This window comes from Triticum urartu, chromosome 5A, assembly GCF_056163025.1.
Source record: "Triticum urartu cultivar PI428250 chromosome 5A, HENAU_Tu73, whole genome shotgun sequence".
Classification (NCBI taxonomy): Eukaryota; Viridiplantae; Streptophyta; class Magnoliopsida; order Poales; family Poaceae; genus Triticum; species Triticum urartu.
In genome coordinates, this window is record NC_141877.1 from 561,610,982 (window position 1) to 561,624,292 (window position 13,311).

Sequence of the window (13,311 nt, forward strand, 5' to 3'; positions counted from 1 at the left end):
GTCAATATGACACGAGGCGGGGTAACGGAAGACCCGTAGTACGGAATGACAACAGTGGATCTCAACAATCTTGCATATGCAGACGAACCATTCGTCCTAGCCAATGATGTGGCACAGGTTTTCTATGTGAAGGACATGTCTACCAAGCCGAGAAAAAGAAAAGATAAGGAAGCGAATGCATCATACGATGAGCCAAAGCGGCACATAGTTCTTTCTGGGAAGAGAAACATCGTGGGAGTGGATGACAAGACAGAACTGTTAGGAGATTATGAAAAGTATGATGAAATTGCTCCATTCACAGTGAATATTGACCGAGCATCCCGTTAAATGATGAAGATTTTCCATGGTTACGGCGCAAAGGGACACATGCGAAGAAAAAGTTTCACACCCAAAGATCTAGGATGTGATCGGCTTCACTATCATCACTTTGTTCTGTGTTTCACACCCAGGAGGGGAATCTCTGTAATAGTTAGGGTAGTTATGTGTTTTGGCATTTGAAACCCGAAGAAATTTTATGTGCAAACAAATTCTTTCATGCATTTACTGATTTTTTCAGCTAAATTGAAAAACACTTCAAATGAACTCCGAAAAGGTTGAAAGTTGGCATGGTATCATAATTTCACCCACATAGCTTGTGCAAAAAAGTAGAGAGGGTTACGGCATAAACTAGATGCACTTCGCGTACAAAATGGACAATCTCTTTCGAACTATCAGGGTTTCGGACGAAAACTCATCTGTTACAAAGACATTTCATTTTTTAACTAACCTAAGCATTACCAAATTGAATATAATGATAAAACACACTAATATTAAACATAATAAAAAAGAATCACTGAAAAATGTATTTTAAAGTTAAGTTATTCACAAACTAGTGATTCACACAAATTTCAAATAATTCAAAATTTAAACTATTCAAATTTGAAAACTACCGGCACTAACTGAAAGTTTCTAATTTTTTGTACCTAAAGCAAAAATATTCACAAAGTAACTCTAAATACAGCAAAAAACAACTAAAAATAAATAAAACAAAATAAATAAAGTAGAAAAGAAAAAACTAAATGAAAAAAGCCCACCTACTGGGCCACAGCGGCCTGCATACGACTAGAAACCCAAATTCTAATTGGGCCAGGATGCAGGCCCGCTAGCCCAATAGGCCCGGAAAGCCTGCGTAAGAGAGGAGCTCGAGAGAGCTACCGCACTAGGGCTTATAAACCAGTGCGGGCGCCCCTCGGCTAGTGAGGTGGGACTAAATTTGCCGCACCGCACCTGCGCCAGTGCACCACCTTTAGTACCGGTTGGTGGCTGGAACCGGTACTAAAGGGTTGGTCTTTAGTACCGGTTCCAGCCACCACCTGGTACTAAAGATGTGCTCTTCCCGCCGCATGGCCTGGCCAAATTTGACCTTTAGTACCGGTTGGTGGCTCCAACCGGTACTAAAGGCTCCTCCTATATATATAGCACTTACGAAAATTTCGTCAGTTTCCTCCCACTTCTCTCTGCTTCATCGCCGCCGCCCCGTCCCGCGCCGTCCCCGTCGACTCCGTGCCGCCCCCGTCGTGCCGTCCGCGTCGCCGGCCCATCCCCGTCCCCGCACCGGCCCGCGTCCCCGTCCCCGCACCGGCTCGCGTCGCTGTCGCCGTCGCCGTTGCCTCGACCTCGCCGGCGCTGTGAGCCTCAGTCCCCCCTCTCCTCCCTCCAATCGAAGTCGCCGCGCACGCCGCCGGTGCCGTCGATCGCCTTGGCTCGCCGCCGCGGGTGTCCCCGTCCCCGCACCGTCGCCTGCACACACAACACACACACATACATAATTTTTGTTCTGTTTTTTGTTTTATTTTGTTCTGTTTTTAGTTTTTAGTTTTTAGTTTTCTGTTATTAGTTATTAGTTGTTAGTTTTTTTGTATTAATGTTATAGAAATGTTAGTTATATATGGAAATGTTAGTTATATATGGAAATGTTAGTTATATATAGAAATGTTAGTTTTTTCTGTATTAATGTTATTGAAATGTTAAAGAAAAAATTTGTTATAGAAATGTTAGTTTTAGATATGGTCAATGTTTTTTTAGTTTATTATTTTTTTAGTTATAAAATTTAGAATTTGCATATATGAAATCACAATCCATCATTTAAAAAATGTTACTTTACTTTTGCGGCATATAGTATTTGTCGACGATGCCTGGCACGCATCCTCGCCGTCAACCCGTTCGCGACGACGTCCTGCTTCAGAGGACCCATGTCCGGGACTGGGCTCCGTCGGGCTGGCACTGGGAGGTGCTACCTTCAGGGGCGCGACGCTTGGTGAGGAACCCGGCCCCGAGTCCCGTCGTCGACCCTGATCTCCTTTGGTGGCGTTCGCGTGGGCCACTTTTGGTGCGGAGGGAGCTGGCCCCGCCGGAGGTGGTACGTCGCCGTGTGAGGGAGGAGGATGAGCACGTCCATCGCTACATGGCTGCTATGGACGGCAGGTTCTCCAGTACCTGGCAGGTTCTTTGGGAGATCACCGGAGTTATGATCTAGTGATGGTTCCTTCACTTTTGTTGTCCACCGTCCGCGCCTCAGGAACCGCGAGTGGCCTAGATTACTCTCTAGTATTCAATCTTTATTAGCTAGCTAGTGATGTATTTGATATATAATATTCGAGATTATATATATTATTCGATACGATGTATTTGAGATTATATCTATTATTCGAGACGACATATTCGAGATTATACACTACAAAAAAATACACTTCCATGATGATACGTGTTTGTCACAGTAGGTCGCTTTTTTGTCATGCATGTACATCCATGACAAATTTATGACAGAATCAAGATAGTCATACCTGTGCTGTCGTAGAAGTGTTCCATGACATTATCAAAATTATCATCACGGAAGTGTCCACTTCCATGACGATAAATCGCGCGTCACAGAAGTGCTTTCATCAAGGGTGACCGACATGTGGCAATCATCGTAACTAACATTTCACCGGCCCAACTAAAGGAGTAGAAGATTTTGCGGACCATAATGGGCCGGCCCAGCTAAAGGCCCACGAGATTTTGTGGACCATAATGGGCTAGCCCAGCTAAAGGCCCACAAGATTTCGCGGGCCATAATGGGCCGGCCCAGGTAAAGGCCCACAAGATTTTTGTGTGCCATAATAGGTTGGCCCATGTAAAGGCCCACAAAATTCTTGCGGATCATAATGGGCCAGCCCAGCTAAAGGCCCACGAGATTTCGCCGACATTAATGGGTCGGCCCAGCTGTAGGCCCACAAGATTTTGAGGACCCTAGTAGGCCGGCCCGTTAACTGGCTGCCATGTTTTGGGCCAAATGCCGGGCCATATTTGATACGGTCTATTAATGGCCTGCCACGCTCCGGGCCTAATAGTGGCCCATATGAGATCTAGCCCGTTAAAAGCCTACCACATTCTGGGCCAAATTACGGCCCAGATCAGGTCCGACCCTATAAGAGGTTTTGGGCCTAATTATGGCCCATGTCAAATTTGGCCCGTCAACTAGACACTATGCTTTTGGGCCCACTTGCTAAAGGCCCACTTAGTAATTCGGCCTGATATTAGTTTTGGCCTGTTAAGGGCCCGTTTAACATTTCGGCCCTATATTAATTTCAGCCTGTTAAAAGCCATCATATAGTTGGGCCTAACTACGGCCCGGTTTTGCATCTGGCCTACTCACAGCCAATATCTGATTAGGCCAAACAAGGACCAAGACAATTTTTCGGCCTGTTAAAAGCCCGTGATTTGATTCGCACAATCATGGGCCGGGGTTCATTTCGGGCTGCTGCCGGCCCGTGAGCTGATCGGCACGTTTCAGGCCCAACCTACACCGCGATTGCATGACGACCTGATTATGTACCGTAATTTTACGGGTTGGCCGGTTTACTACGAAGACATGATATACATACAGTAAAATAACTGCAGCATCATGAATAAGAAAAAACCTATACTGTACAATAAAGATATTACGGCATATTACATCCAGTGGGCCTCAAAGTTCGCCACTATGATAATAAAGCACAAGCAGACAGCAGATTACATACACTGGGCATCAAAGATCGCCACCAGTGCAAATAAACACGCCGACAAAATAATATACAAAACTGACAACACTTCAATAGAGTTCAAGAAAGGTTAGCCCTGCTTGGGAGCTGCAGCGCAAGCAACTAAGCAAGATGATGAGACTGCGCTTGTTCAACACTTATATCTTCCTCACTCTGAAAGATAAACAAGCAGACAGATGACATGTTTTGCACATAAAAGTATCAGTGCTGACAATTCATCACATTTCTTACTGACGAATAAAGTGACACAATTTAAATTTCCATTAACACAATATGGTATTGTTCAGGTCAAGACATGACAGGAAATGACATTGTGAAGGAGTTGGCAGCTTCACGACACCACTGGATTACAGATCAAGAACTCATAAGTTTCAATGGTTAGTGTGCTGTCAATTTATACAATTTCAGATTGGCAAATAAAGAGATGCTTTAAATAATGATAGAATGATATGACATTTTTCATAGTTAAGACATTGCAGAATATGACATTGTGCTGTAGTGGGTAGGTTCACCACACCACTGGATTACAGATGATGAACAGAAGCATACATGCAGTGCAAAAGAAGATCACTTGCTCTGTATAGTTTAATTAACATGGTATGAAGAAGGAACTTGGTTGTACAACTAAAAACTTAAATTGAGAAAGGATGAACTTTTGTTTATGAACTACATATAATAAACTTTAAACAAGCAATTTGATGCAAACACAAAAAATAAACAACTGTTGCAGTCATGTCTAACCAAATATATACAACAAAGTTTGAAGGCTTGAGATGGACAAACTTACATTATTGGTGAAGACAGACTCTATAAAGGCCTTGTCCATGCTGATGGGGGGGGCAATTCAAGAAGTTTACCACAGAATCTTCTTCAAAAACATTGCCTTTATTCTACATTTTGTTAAGAGTAAATATAGATGTGATAATATACGAAAAAATGGAGAATATTTAAGATAAGATGAAGAGTGATGCTATATAACCAAGTAGTTATAAATGTAAGTGCAGCCATACAGGCAAAAGGTACAACCAAGAGCAATGCACAGCTAAAATTCTTCAGTACCAACCTTATGGTAAGAGTAAATATGGATCTAATGTGTAGAAAATGGAGGGCAAAGGAAAATAAGCTGCAGAGAGATGGTACATGAACAACTACATGTCATTATAAGTACACTGATAAAGGACAGCATATACTTACAAGAACAATGCAGATCTAAAAAACATTGGCATTGGATATATTCTACACTAATGTAACCATTCATACAGATCAGATAATTTGGACCAAACAATTGATAAGCAAGCTATCATGCATACTGCTGTCACATAGTGAACCAGCTATGTATGCAAGTACAGTGATACAGGACAACAGGTACTAACAAGAGCAAAGCAACGGGCAGCATATTTGCGATATCCTGTCGTTCTTGTCAAACCGGAATTCTTCTTCGAGCAGATTTCCTACAAAAAAGATCCGTAAGGCACATGCAGAAAAGTAGAAGTTCAAATTGTCATGTGATTTCATAGACAGTACCTCATCCTGGGAACGAGACCAGTGCATAACAAGGTTTTTCCATTCAATGTCTTCTAAATTTAGCACATGAGACTTCACCGAAAATTCGTTTATAGACTTGCCATCAAAGTGTGATTTCCTCAGGTAACACCGATACTGCTGCAATGCTTCCTTGAAAAGCACAAGCAAGCTTTGCTCGTCATGACTATCCAGATTGACCCTCGCCAAGTTAAAACAATGTAATGTAAATCATTGATGTGTTCAATCAGCAGAAAACAGGAAAATAATAGCCATGAATGATAGCACTTACACGTAAGTTGGACAGGAAGATGTGAAAATGGTGTTTGTCTTCACAATAATCATCCCATGATGGGAATATATGCACGTAGTCCCTAACAACATTGATAGCATTGTCTTTTAAACTGGGAATAAATGGAATGGGGTTCCAATCTGTAGGAATTGGTCGTCTCCGCAGTTGGGATAGGTCTTCGGCCAGTGGACTTGCTGTACTTTTTGCTGCAGTGGGATTTTTCTGTGGTACAGCTGAAGGAAATATGCCCTAGAGGCAATAATAAAGTTATTATTTATTTCCTTATATCATGATAAATGTTTATTATTAATGCTAGAATTGTATTAACTGGAAACGTAATACTTGTGTGAATACATAGACAAACAAAGTGTCACTAGTATGCCTCTACTTGACTAGCTCGTTAATCGAAGATGGTTATGTTTCCTAACCATAGACATGAGTTGTCATTTGATTAACGGCATCACATCATTAGGAGAATGATGTGATTGACATGACCCATTCCATTAGCTTAGCACCCGATCGTTTAGTATGTTGCTATTGCTTTCTTCATGACTTATACATGTTCCTATGACTATGAGATTATGCAACTCCCGTTTACCGGAGGAACACTTTGTGTGCTACCAAACGTCACAACGTAACTGGGTGATTATAAAGGTGCTCTACAGGTGTCTCCAAAGGTACATGTTGGGTTGGCGTATTTCGAGATTAGGATTGTCGCTCCGATTGTCGGAGAGGTATCTCTGGGCCCTCTCTGTAATGCACATCACTTAAGCCTTGCAAGCAATGCAACTAATAAGTTAGTTGCAAGATGATGTATTACGGAACGAGTAAAGAGACTTGCCGGTAACGAGATTGAACTAGGTATTGAGATACCGACGATCGAATCTCGAGCAAGTAACATACCGATGACAAAGGGAACAACGTATGTTGTTATGCGGTCTGACCGATAAAGATCTTCGTAGAATATGTAGGAGCCAATATGAGCATCCAGGTTCCGCTATTGGTTATTGACCGGAGGCGTGTCTCGGTCATGTCTACATTGTTCTCGAACCCGTAGGGTCCGCACGCTTAACGTTACGATGATAGTTTCATTATGAGTTTATATATTTTGATGTACCGAAGGTTGTTCGGAGTCCCAGATGTGATCACGGACTTGACGAGGAGTCTTGAAATGGTCAAGACATAAAGATCGATATATGGGACGACTATATTTGGACACCGGAAAGGTTCCAGGTGAGATTGGGACAATACCGGATCACCGGGAGGTTATCGGAACCCCCCGGGAGGTATATGGGCCTTATTGGGCCTTAGTGGAAAGGAGGGGAAAGGAGCAAGGGAGGGGGCGCCCCCCCCCCCCACAAGCCCAATCCGAATTGGGAGGGGGGCCGACCCCCCTTTCCTTCCTCCCTCCTTCCTCTTCCTTCCCTCTCCTACTCCTAATAGGAAAAGGGGGAGTCCTACTCCCGGTGGGAGTTGGACTCCCCCCCTTGGGCGCGCCACCCTCCTTGGCCAGCCCCCTCCTCCACTCCTTTATATACGGGGGCAGGGGGCACCCCAGAGACACAACAATTGATCAATGATCTCTTAGCCGTGTGCGGTGCCCCCCTCCACCATAATCCTCGATAATATTGTAGCGGTGCTTAGGCGAAGCCCTGCGACGGTAGAACATCAAGATCGTCACCACGCCGTCGTGCTGACGGAACTCGTCCCCGACACTTTGCTGGATTGGAGTCCGGGGATCGTCATCGAGCTGAACGTGTGCAAAAACTCGGAGGTGCCGTAGTTTCGGTGCTTGATCGGTCGGGCCGTAAAGACGTACGACTACATCAACCGCGTTGTTATAACGCTTCCTCTTCCGGTCTACGAGGGTACGTAGACAACACTCTCCCCTCTCATTGCTGTGCATCACCATGATCTTGGCGTGTGCGTAGGAATTTTTTTGAAATTACTACGTTCCCCAACAGTGGCATCCGAGCCTAGGTTTTACGTGTTGATGTTATATGCACGAGTAGAACACAAGTGAGTTGTGGGCGATATAAGTCATACTGCTTACCAGCATGTCATACTTTGGTTCGGCGGTATTGTTGGATGAAGCGGTCCGGACCGACATTACGCGTACGCTTACGCGAGACTGGTTCTACCGACGTGCTTTGCACACAGGTGGCTGGCGGGTGTCAGTTTCTCCAACTTTAGTTGAACCGAGTGTGGCTACGCCCGGTCCTTGCGAAGGTTAAAACAACACCAACTTGACAAACTATCGTTGTGGTTTTTGATGCGTAGGTAAGATTGGTTCTTACTAAGCCCGTAGCAGCCACGTAAAACTTGCAACAAACAAAGTAGAGGACGTCTAACTTGTTTTTGCAGGGCATGTTGTGATGTGATATGGTCAAGGCATGATGCTAAATTTTATTGTATGAGATGATCATGTTTTGTAACCAAGTTATCGGCAACTGGCAGGAGCCATATGGTTGTCGCTTTATTGTATGCAATGCAATCGCCCTGTAATGCTTTACTTTATCACTAAGCGGTAGCGATAGTCGTAGAAGCATAAGATTGGCAAGACGACAATGATGCTACGATGGAGATCAAGGTGTCGCACCGGTGACGATGGTGATCATGACGATGCTTCGGAGATGGAGATCACAAGCACAAGATGATGATGGCCATATCATATCACTTATATTGATTGCATGTGATATTTATCTTTTATGCATCTTATCTTTCTTTGATTGACGGTAGCAATATAAGATGAACTTAGATTAATTGAACTTAAATTTATCATGAACTTAGTACCTGATAGTATCTTGCTTGTTTATGTTTGATTGTAGATAGATGGCCCGTGCTGTTGTTCCATTGAATTTTAATGCGTTCCTTGAGAAAGCAAAGTTGAAAGATGATGGTAGCAATTATACGGACTGGGTCCGTAACTTGAGGATTATCCTCATTGCTGCATAGAAGAATGACGTCCTGGAAGCACCGCTAGGTGCCAGTCCTGCTGCTGATGCAACTGACGATGTTAAGAACGTCTGGCAGAGCAAAGCTGATGACTACTCGATAGTTCAATGTGCCATGCTTTACGGCTTAGAACTGGGTCTTCAACGATGTTTTGAACGTCATGAAGCATATGAGATGTTCCAGGAGTTGAAGCTAATATTTCAAGCAAATGCCCGGATTGAGAGATATGAAGTCTCCAATAAGTTCTATAACTGCAAGATGGAGGAGAACAGTTCTGTCAGTGAGCATATACTCAAAATGTCTGGGTATAATAATCACTTGATTCAACTGGGAGTTAAACTTCCGGATGATTGTGTCATTGACAGAATTCTCCAATCACTTCCACATAGCTACAAGAGCTTCGTGATGAACTATAATATGCAAGGGATGGATAAGACAATTCCCGAGCTCTTCGCAATGCATAGACGCAGAACATTGGTGGTAACATGTTTCTGTAACAATAGTAACACAACTGGTAACACATTTTTCTAGCATGGGAACACAACCAGTAACATAATATCCAAATATTGTAATACTGTAATTAGTTGTCAACTACTCTAGTAACAAATTTTGTAACTATAGTAACACCATCGGTAACACTACTATGTCAATATGGTAACATAATTAATGTATTTGTTTTTTATTATTACCCACAAAATTTGATACCCATTTTATGGAATATAAATTTATTTAGTAAATAGGTGCAATTGCATAAAATAGTTAATCATTTTATTATTATGTTGGCAGCATCAAAATGATATTGAAACTGAACCAGAACACATCTAGAAATTGATATGAAGATATTTATTACGAATACAGAAGAGTGTATGATACATATGCATTACAATAAATATATCAGTCATATAATTTTGAGCAGAGAAAACACAACTATCGAGAATATCACACCATAGCATTTGCATCAATTCGACGAAAGAAAAAAAATCTTGTGGATGATATTACATTTTTCAATCTATCAATGTAAACTACGACTATTGGTAGCTAAAATCTTCAAAAAAAATTTGCTTCTTGATCCAAGAATTCAGCTTCAACTCAATTATCCTTCTCTCGAATCTGTAAAAGAAAATTGCACCTTAGATATATGTGATTAAATGTACACAAATATGATTTCAGAATGTGGAAGAGAAGATTTTAACTTACAAAAGCTGAAGGCCATGCAATTAAGTATCCTAAAGTGAAAGCCTCACCAATTGTCTTGCAACCCAATCCCTTACCAACTCCTCATTATCAAGAATAGGTTGATATATGCGCACAATGGCAAATTCAACACCTAATTCAATGCCACCAGCCTTAGTTCTTTGATCAGTGCTCCGAATAGTACCATACACAACATTTCGCTTGTTGGGATATGTTGAAGTCTTTAAAACTACTTTAGAAGCAGCCTATATTACAATCAATATTAGCATTCAACGACAATGATAATATAATTTGTAAGTTGCATGAACAATATGAGATCTTTAGAATGTCAGCCCAGTAAGGTGCCCCCCAAAAACTAAATAAACTGGACCCGACATCAATGTCTAATAATACCCAAGGTCACCTCGCTTACTCATGCTTGGCTAAATATATCCTTTACTTGCATACAACAGATTGAGCAAAATTTGTAACAAAATCCATTTTTCAAGCAGGCATGATAATGTGGTCTGGGTTGGGAATTTAGGTGCAGTAAGCCATGCCCCTTGGTGAATCTTTACCTTGATGGAAGAAGTACGCCTTCTTTTTGAGCTAGCTGGGTGTGGGTGTTCACTTCTATTCCGTTGAAACAGATTCACCTGTAAGATCCCTCATTTCCCTCACCTACCAAGAGACAATAATATTAGATGGAATGATATTCATATCTTGAAGCTACAGAAAGCTACAACTTCAAAACCCAATAGCACACAAAATTTACCTCTGGTACAGAATCAATAACAAGGTCTTCATAGTGCAGGTATATGGTCAGCATGTCCATCACCTACATATATATATGGCAATTGAACCATTACAAATAAAGACAAATTAACTAATGACATAACAGGGATAATTTTATTTGCCAATAGACATGAATTCGTAGCAGATAAATGAGGGAAGGAGAAAGGAGAATCCACCTACGACAAGATTGTAGTCTCAGACAGGGAAATCAAGCAATACAAGTTGTGGAAGTCCCCTCGGCAATTTGGGTCCCAAAACCGATGAAACCTACCAAAAGAAACATGTGAATGTAGAGGGCAGAGAAGTACACAGTAGCATGTCAATGCACTATCAGCTTATCATAACTCAAAATAGAGAGAGGAGGTACAAGAACATGGGTCCAGCCACACCCACACTCAGATATAACACTGTCGACATATGGATTCAGGACATGTTTAAGTTGAAAACTGTATAGATTATGTAAACTGAGCAGTATTCAAGCGACGGATAAGATTATGTTAAGAACTATGTGATAGTACAGCAGCAACATGTTGCCTCATGTGCCATCCCAATAAGTCAAGAAGCAGCAGTCAAGGTTTATTCTAAGTCAAACTTCTTCACGTTTGAGTTTGTCAAAAATATATCACTATTTGGAACACTAGATTAGTTTTATACTTTTATTAGAATCTTTAGAAAATATTCACAATATGTATAGTTTATTTTGCAGATCTTGCCATATTTTCTCTATAAATTTGATCAAATTTAAACACGTTTCACCTAGAACGCCCTAGCAGAAGTGTAGAACATGCACCTACATATCAATGGATCGATCTGATTGATGGATTAAACACAGGCCCAACACAAAATTATAGCCAGCCACAACCGTACATGGTTTATGGGATTTTCTACATCAGTGATGGTTTAATTACTTATCTACGTATGGGCTAATTATGCAATTAGCTGCGGCCATTAGCATATACAGTACACACTGTCTGCTACGAATCGTTAGGGGGGCTAGCGAGTGGCAGGGGTCTGACCCCTGATCGCCCCTTCGTCTCCGCCCCTGCATCTGTATAGTGGCGTTCGTAGCAGTCAAATCAGGGAAGGGGTGGCCGTTCAGATCCATACCGGCCAAGAGATCGTACTCCTTGAGGATGTAGGTGCCGGAGCTGAAGACCGACGAAGCCGTCGCCGCAACGATCCAAACGGTAGCGAGGCTGATCAAGGAAGCGGCGGCGTGGCAGATCGAGGAAGCGGCACCGAGGCAAGTCGAGGAAGCGGCAGATCGATACGGGATGGAGGGGAGGGGGGGGGGGGGGGGGGGGTTCTAGGTGGCGGCCACGCTGGGCGCTGAAGGGCCGGCGTGCTGGGCGTTGGAGCGCGGCGAGGTAGCCGCCAAATGGGGGCTGGGCTGGATGTAGATGTATTTGACCCAATTTATTTAGCGTTTTCTAGTTAACTGGAGGGAAAAGTAAGCGCGAAAATTAGAGCTTTTGCGCCAGAATTAATTTTTCACCATCGAGAACTAGAGGGAAATTTGGATCTATTTTTTATCCAAGGAAAACTAGATGGAAATTGTTTTGGAAGATCTGCGACATTGTTACGTATATTTATTTGTTTGGCATGGAAATTCCCCAAAAAGTGTTTTTGGCATGAAAAATTAGAGCATATTTTATATTTTATTTATTAATTGATTGAAAGGGAAATTGGATACATCTAAATAGTAAGGACTTTATAAAATTGATTTACGTAACATGTGCTAAATAATATATAACACTGTTTTCCTAGGCTAACTAGTTGATATAAAAAATCATTGAGCTTGCAGCTTCGACGGGCCTTGGAGAATATTGTGATCGGGAGATCCCCGATGTTGGGACGATGGACGTGTTGGTGTTGTCATGAACATCCGCGATCAGCTGATAGATCTCGCTCCTGATCGGTCGCCTCGACCAAGATCACGCCATTCCCACACGACTTCCCATGGAAAGTACGACCGATGTGGGAGAAAATTGCGACCGACAATGCTAGAAGTTGCGACCGGCCCGGAACATGTTATGACCAGCGAGGTCAGTGACTTTTGATCGGTACTAAGAGCGAAGATGGTGGTGCTACAAAGTGGCGACGACGATATGCGTCAGCTGCAACCAGCTGCCGACGGTGTTGTAACGACATATTTGAGAGGCTGTCACATTAATCTAGTCTCTTCCTTCCTTCCACCTTCATGACGACAGAGAATAAGGGGCGGGTATCCCAACTACACCCAGGGTTTAAAAACCGACTGTATTCGCAGTCGTACCGGAAAAAGGAAACCTATAACCTCGATGGTTGGTTAAAGAAACACATTGTAATTCTACCGACTGATCTCGCTCCTGATCGATTGCCTCAACCAAGATCACGTCATTCCCACACGACTGCCGAGGGAAGCTTTGGCCGGTGTGGGAGAAAGCTACAACTGTCAATGATAGAAGCTGCGACCGACCCGGGAGCATGTTGTGACCAGCAAGGTCGGAAACTTCTGATTGGTGTTGAGACCGCATG

The 13,311-nt window shown here is 42.7% G+C and overlaps 1 long non-coding RNA gene across 1 annotated transcript; it reads right to left on the bottom strand.

The window, feature by feature from the left end:
• Positions 1-9,689: 9,689 nt before the first annotated feature.
• Positions 9,690-12,079, bottom strand: LOC147972877 (uncharacterized). Its single transcript, XR_015603517.1, has 6 exons — positions 11,902-12,079; positions 10,971-11,061; positions 10,775-10,837; positions 10,578-10,680; positions 10,024-10,265; positions 9,690-9,936 (listed from the first exon to the last, which is right to left on the bottom strand). It is a non-coding gene; the product is annotated as an uncharacterized LOC147972877 (long non-coding RNA).
• Positions 12,080-13,311: the final 1,232 nt, after the last annotated feature.